This window comes from Pinus tabuliformis, chromosome 5_2 (genome assembly GCF_031772625.1).
Source record: "Pinus tabuliformis cultivar Carrire ecotype Pingquan chromosome 5_2, CPIR1, whole genome shotgun sequence".
NCBI lineage: Eukaryota > Viridiplantae > Streptophyta > Pinopsida > Pinales > Pinaceae > Pinus > Pinus tabuliformis.
In genome coordinates, this window is record NC_142306.1 from 999,130,751 (window position 1) to 999,139,077 (window position 8,327).

At 35.8% G+C, this 8,327-nt stretch overlaps 1 pseudogene; it reads right to left on the minus strand.

The window, feature by feature from the left end:
• Positions 1–3,226: 3,226 nt before the first annotated feature.
• LOC149162651 (protein KINESIN LIGHT CHAIN-RELATED 1 pseudogene) lies at positions 3,227–6,664 on the minus strand (annotated as a pseudogene).
• Positions 6,665–8,327: the final 1,663 nt, after the last annotated feature.

Here is an 8,327-nt window from a genome sequence, read left to right on the forward strand (position 1 = left end):
ATAAATCTAAAAGATTCATATGCTAAAATCAAAATATGAAATATTAAGAAAATAGATAGATTCATATGCTAAAATCAAAATATGAAATATTAAGAAAATAGATAGATTCATATGCTAAAATCAAAATATGAAATATTAAGAAAATAGATCTAGAATCAAGAGTTCAAGTGCTATGTTTAAGTCTATAAAACTAACAATATAACCAGAGGCATGCTACTGTAAAATACTTTTAAATACTAAACTTAAATAACGTCATATAAATATTCTACTCTTAACATATACTTCTACTAACTAGATATGTTATTGACTTGGTTAAGATTATTGGCGAGCCCTTGCCATGATCTTAAACAACTGAAATTATGTCAATGAAATTAAATAATTTAACAACAAATCAAATTGAAAAGATAAAATCCGAATCACTATGTAACTAGTCTTGAAATGTACATTGATCTCACAGTTCGAACATTAAAGTGAAAACATAGTTTAAAAGTATCTCATGATCAATGTTCCTATATTTTCCTCCCTTCCCCATCTGTTGCACAATTTTGTTTATAATACAGTGTAAAGGAAGTGATTATCAAACATATCACATCAACATCCATGGAAATCTCACTCTCATACTATAATTAAAGTAACAAATAATATTTCAAAATGGTCTTCTTATGATTTGGGAATGTATTAGATTATTGTTGGATATGGAAACAATGCTATTTGGCATTATTTTGAATTTTTTCTGAGTTTGGAAGTAATTTCAAATATAGACATAATTTCTTATAGTTTTTGGTGCGCAGGTGCAGAAGTAGGTACCAAACTAAGTAACGAGTTTTTGGAAAATGCCAAACCCATACAGAAATAAGTACTGAATTTCTATAGCTGGAATTCAGATTTGACTGTAACTTTCAATAACATCTTAAGATTCACATGTGAGCTAAGAGTGAACATAAATCCATCCATACACATGTAGTTTCAACCCAAGTCTTCTTGAGAAGTGCCAATGTGTTAACCTTTACTTAGTACTGAAACTTATATGAGTACAAAGTTGTCAAATTCGAGTGCTAGAACTTGTTGTTTGAGAACATAAACATATTAGTAAACTGTCATTGGAAAACCACGTTCAAAACTCATTTAATCATTAAAAATACAAGATCACTAATAATTAACCACAAGCTAAAATAAATTCATTTAGTAAAAACTAGTAATACAATAGTTATAAAATATATTGTAAAAGTTTGAATATGGCTTGTAAATGAAAAGTTTTGATAGCCAATACGATAACACATCTGGCCCAACAAATATCTAAAAAAAACTTTGGATAATACTCTCGATTAAACATAGAAAATAAAAAGTCCAATTTGTATCATGGAAGTTCATTGTAAAGGAGAAAACACCTCATGAAATATCAAAAAACATAAAGGAAGAACTAAATAAACTTTAACAATTAATATTATATTTCTAGGCAGACATTCACAATGGGTTGCTAACCTTGTTCCAGTGAGAAAGAAATGGATATATATTGGGACTTGTATATATTTTAGGATCTAAAAAAAGCCTCAGAAAAGGATAACTACCATGTTCCATCAACGAAGGAAATGATACGATTAGTTAGTCATGCAAAGATGTTTCCCTTCCTAGACATTTTCTTTGTTACAACCAAATCCTCAGGATGGACTCTCATTGGTAGTCTGAAATGTAGGTTCTTTAACAAATTATCAATAGTTGTATTTGAGCAATTTATCAATATCCATCCTATAATGGATTGTTTATTTCAACCAAAATCTAGTTTCACTTGTTTACCAGCTTAAAACCACGCTTAGGATAAAATGGAGAACATTCGCTTATAAAATTGGGAACTTTTCAAATGAAATTGGATATTTATTTTAAAGGGTTGATAATTATATCAAGTGCGGTTTACCTAGATGATGTTAGAATTTACTCTATGAAAAAAGATGATCACGTAGAATATTTAAGACAAATATTTCACAAGCGTAAAAAATGTGGCATATCATTGAATCATAAAAGACTATATTCACTATCACTAAGGTAAAATTGTTTAGATTTGAAATCTCAAATTATGTTATAATAATTGATTATGATGGGGCTAAATCAATTGTTCAAACATCCTTACCTCGGGATAAAAAGTGATGTAGTAATTTTTAGGAACGATAAGATAAAATTACAGACGCTCAATAATATATTCTATTAATTGTTGAATGAGGAAATTACACACATACTTATACAATCAATAGTCTTAAGATAGGAATGCTATCTTAGACGTACAGTAGTGTGGTTGAGAGATTCTCTCAAACACACACTAAACTAGGAGAAACTATATTCTAGCTTATTCCTATTATGTAGTAACAAACTCCTCAAATAGAAAATTACAACCATAGACAAGTAGGAGTTAATTATTTCCAACTCCCCCCCTTAATGACTACTTGTCATGATAGTCAAATCCACCACCATCATGCGAATTGCATGCACAAAACCTCCAAAAACACAATCTACCCCCCTCGGACAGATCCACAACTTCTCTGATCCCGCGGATCCCCTTGAAGGTGAATTGGCGTGATCTTGTACGAAAAACCCGCACTCATTGGCGCGATTAATGGCCTAACAGACGCGCCAGTTGGCTTTCCTGGCACTGCTGTCAGCGGGAAAAATGTGCCAATCCCCTTCTACTCAGGAAAAATCATCTGAGTCCGAGCGAGGTGTTCTGCAGTCCACCTGCTCAATTGAGCACAAAGCTCTCGTGTACACACAGCCACAAAGGCAAGCTTGTCAAACAACGCATTGGCATCCACGATTCTAGCCACAAAGACACCTCAAGCCACATAGTCGATTCAGCCACAAAGGCAAGCTGGCCACAAAGGCACTTCAGTCACACAGACTATATAGATGGTTTCTGGCTCACCACCAACCATCACTTTACAGTGACAAAAGATGGTTTCAGGCTAACCATAAGCCATTACAAAGTGGTTTTGAGATCACCACGAACTTTCAGATGCCTTTAAAAATCTTACATCTGATTCCACATTTTGGAGTTTCTGGGTACATAAAACGACTATTACAACAACATGCTAGGGAGTCTATTCCACAAGACACTCTAACTCAAACAAAAATCTACTTTGATGTCCACCATGAACGTTGTCGTTGCTCCTTTACCTCCTCTTTTCGATTGTTCATATCATTTTCAACATTATCTTTGGTATCTGTCTAATAGTTGTCATCAGGAAAGCCTTGAGGAGTCTTGGGAGCTCCAAAGTCGCCATAGTTCTCCATACTTTCCTAAAATATAATAAATCACTCCCATCTGTGCTTCAATGCCTGCTATTGCACTCTGCTGACCAGGAGCATCATCCAAAATCTTGAGAGCCTTTTGGAGAAGGCGAAGGGCTTGTTCAGGTTCACTCATTGCTTCATAAATTGCAGACAATTCTGTCAATCCACCAACTATATCCTCAGGAGGATGCCCTGCGGCAGGCTTATTATAAATTCTGAGAGCATTCTCGCAGTAAGTTTTAGATTCCCTTAGTTTCCCTGTTTTGTGGTACAGGTCTGCCAGACGGACAAAAACTGCAGCAGCAGAGGGATGGTTCTCACCTTTCGTAGATTTCAGCACAGTAAGGGATTTCTGATAAGCAAAAACAGCTTCATCATATCTGCCCAAAGAGAGATATGTGTCACCAATACTGCAATCTATTGATGCCACCTCTGACTCTTGACCATGCGAGATCATAGCCATACTGGCTAAGACCAAATGCTCCAGGGCCGCTTCATAGTCTCCTTTTCCATCACAAATCAATGCCATTAGCCTTCTATCAGCTGCTTCTTCAAGGGAAGCTGGGATGCTGTGTTCTTTGTGTATATCCAGAGCATGTTGGCAGAGCTTCTCAGCCTCATCAAACTGCATCGCTTGAACATGGGCTTCAGCCAGATACCGACAAGTCTCTCCGACTCTCAGATCCATTTCTCCCAGGACTTGTTTCTAAACATGCATCATAGAACACATTTCCAGTAACCACGACAGATCTAGAAGCCTTGTCCCTAGGCCCTAAAAATTTTAGCAAGGAATCTGCCAATGCAATGCTGCATCACTGGCTCACCTTCAAAACTCGTCCACACCGGATCCAGATCCACGGTCTCCACACATATGCATAGAATCGGTCAATGCAGCAGATCTGCGCTCCAACAAATCCACCCTACAACAGCGATCTTTTCCACAACGGGCCACCACTCCAAAAACACAGCAACAACGCTGCCAGTCCTCGGCTACCAACACACAGTAGGTGTTCCGCCACTACATGATTTTGTAGCCACCTGACAGCAACCCTGCTTTCGATGCCAGCAGTCAGAATTCTAAACACTCTTCCACACTTAGCCAAAATCGAACCGAATAAATGGACAAACCAAAATAAAATATTCAATACACTTTTTATTTCCCCTTAGCCCAGGACAGGCCAAGCCCAGGAGGGGCCAGGCCCTTAGGGCTCTGATACCAAGATAAAATTATAGACGCTCAATAATATATTCTATTAATTATTGAATGAGGAAATTACACACATATTTATACAATCAATAGTCTTAAGATAGGAATGTTATCTTAGACGTACAGTAGTGTGGTTGAGAGATTCTCTCAACCACACACTAAACTAGGAGAAACTATATTCTATCTTATTCCTATTATGTAGGAACAAACTCCTCAAATAGAAAATTACAACCATAGACAAGTAGGAATTAATTATTTCCAACTCGATATATTTTGTCAGAAAATTTGTTCTAGATTTGTTGAAATCATTAAACCTGTGTAGGATATGATAAATAAGGATCACATATTTAAATGGAATGATAAAGAAAGTGACACGTTCAGATCTATTATACAATCAATTGTCGAAGAACTCTCTTTAATCAGTTCAAATTTTGAAAAAGGGTTTATTTTGTACACTTTTCCTTCTAAATCATCTTCTGTAATTGTCGTAGTGCGAAAGAATATAGAAGATGTGGAAGTTCCAATATATTTTATGAATTTTATGAATTTAGGGTTTCAAGGAGTATAGTTCAAATATCTTGGCATTGATAAAAAGGAGTTCACTATATATAAGGAAGTAAATCAGGTTCATCCATATCTTTTAAAATATCACATGAAAATCATTATTCCCTATCTAGATGTCAAAAATATTTCAGTGAAAAAGGACTGGAGAAAATGAAACTAGATAACAACACTCGAGGAGTATGACCTGGAAATCAAACATTTGAAAATTGTTTGTGGAGAATGTTTATTCAAGTTGGCTAAAAAATACAGAGGCTCACAAAGTGATTAGGATGAAGGCTCACACCGTTTATACCAGATGTTGCATAGATACCATAGCACATTGATGTTAAACAACACATATTAATCAAACACATGTTCAATAACTTACATGTATATACAATTCACATGTAGTATTCGATAACTCATTTGAAAGAGAAGATTTTGAAAAATTTCCTTCTCATTTCCCTACATATTATGGAATAGACAGCCTCACCATCGTATTTTATGGACTTTTCCATTATTTCTTTCTATTTGACCAGTCACCTATATCCTATATTGCTACTTCCATTACACAAATACTTGCATCTACTAGCATGCTATAATCCCTATCATTTTATCCAATTATTTACTATACAAAACCCTGTAATTATTGCGTAGAAATACATATCCACTATGGTAGTGTGAGAAACTAGAACTCTCTAGTTAATTAATGTAATATCAATGTAGTGCCTTCAATAGACCAGTTTATATTCATTGTTGTTGGTTCTCAATTAATGAGTGTGATCTACCAAATCCCTTGCTTTGAGTGATTATAGTCCTCTCAAAACTCACAATGACTGTATTGTGATTATGTAACTTCCCTAGATTTTTTTGTTCAAAATTTCTTCCGAGGTTTAAATCCCTCGATCAACAATGTATTCTCCCATGCATATATTTCTATTGACTACTCATTCATTGACTTACGTTTGTAGGGCTAAAATTTATTCCCTTGGCAAGATCAAGCTATTAAGTCTTTGTTTTATCGTTTTTCTATGATTCGTAACTTTCTGCAGGTTTTTCTTCCCAAATTCTCACCAAATTCCAAATTTTGTTTTGGCCATAATTTCCACTCATCAAAATATTTATATTGAATGTTCGTTTTCACAATTCTAATATTAAGGAAAAAAGTTAGGCTCTCTAAAATTTTAGCTTCATAAAATTATTTTTCACTCCTCATGCTTCATAAATTTAATTTTCACTCCTCATTCTTCATGTAGTTTTCTTTGTAATTTCTATAATATTTTTACTTCAGCACAAAATTATGTTTTTACAACTCTATTATGCTTAGAATTACCTCTCTTTTGTGTATTAATGGGCCGAATTATAACTTTCACCTGAAAGGATATGGGTATCCAAAGTCTAGCTCTCTTCCTCCATCCCCTTAGCTCTCTTCCTCCATCCCCTCCGTTGTTATGTGCCTTCATCTTGAAATTTTGTGTCCATGTGCCCTCAAATTTCTTGTGTGAACTTATCCACGTCACTCACAACAACCTGGGTCACATGATTTTTATGGCCCTCCACCTCATCAAACTTCTCAACGCTTGTGCACATCACCTCCTTCTCCCATAGCTCGCCATGCTGACCCCTTTTCCACATGACCAACATGCAAGTCCTTCTTTTAGCTAAAAGCTCTTTCATATATATATATATGTCTACAGGGGAGCCTTTTCCCACATGCCACCGTGGCATCTACTTTGGCATCCACTACATGCACCTCTAAGGTCCACCATCGACTTGTGGTGTAAAAAAAGCATTATATTGTTAACAAAATATGGTTGGTGCAGGGGACAAGAGGAGGGAGTGGGGGGCTGAGCTCCATGTATTCCAAATAATGCATGATAACACGTTACATCAAATATAATATAATGCTTTTATCCCCACAAAATGTCTTTGGGCACTCCATGGTCGATCAACGACCCACAATTAGAAACACGACTATTGATGGAGGCCAAGGATGGGATCCTCTATGCACCCAAAAAAACATATACAATAAATATTTCATATTATAAACCTCGGTAGACTCGAAATTGGGCTTAGTAAATCGGATGATCACAGGCCCATCATACTCTAAATTAGCCTGCGTTTTAAAATTAGCTTTCACTGTGATGGGATCTGGCAGTCTACATATATTTGATCCAATAAGCATCATCTAAATCATATCCCGCCTTTCCCATTCTTCAACGGGCCTCCCATGATCTGATTAGATCTGGGTTCCACCTCTTAGCATGGTTCCACCACTACCTGCCAATAAATACACCCCATCATAGTTTTTTCCATTGTAAGGTTCCACCTTTGTCCCATGGTAGCCTCCCTCTCGTGGTCACTCGATGCCCTACATTTTGGGCTTATGGCTCCGCTCAACTTCCGTGGTCTGCTGCTTGGCTCCAGCTCCACCTTTGTGGCATGTGGCCTATTTTTTGTCTCCACCTCCGTGGCTTGTGGCACTATAAATTCAAGGCATTTTGGCCATAAACTTAGGAATATATTCATAGCAGCACTAACAAAAATTTAAACATGTAATCACAATTCCAACGAGGTCTTTCTGTCAATTAACAAGAAACTTCTTCAACATCTTTATATGTTGTCATTGTGTGAATGTAGCCCTATATGGCTAAAATTAACCTGAAAGCCATCAAATTATGGCCTATATTTCCTCTTAAACTTTGCCCAAAGCCACTCAGTGGCACGTGCTTAAATTTAGGGAAATTGTTTGGTATTTTCACCATAGCGACTTTCTTAAAATAAATGGTGGGTAACCTATAACTTGTTAAAAAAAATTCCTTAGCCTATTCGAAAAACATCCCATTCAATCATAGTGTTTTAAATTGCGCTCTGATACCAGTTAGTAACATCCCCAATCACCTATTATGTAACGCTGCTGCAACCACATAGCTTAGAAATGTGAATTTCAACTCTAGAAGTGAAACATCCTAACCATGTCAAGGTTTCCCTAGACCTGGAAACTTTCGGTTAGCTCGAATGCATCCAAAATTGTCCAAAATGCAATATTCAATGCTTTCCAACCACAATTACTTAAATGAATAAGAGAATTAGTAGATTAATTAAAAGAAAATAACCACATTTGTGCCAAACCCTAACTAGGGATTCACATATATTTTCATATAAACTGAAGTTGTACATATTTTCATTAAATATGGCATATACACACATTATGGTTTGTCATCAGAACCCATAAATACATATAAAAATGCAATGAGATAAATAAACAAAAAAATGTAGAGAACTCTGAAATTAGTGT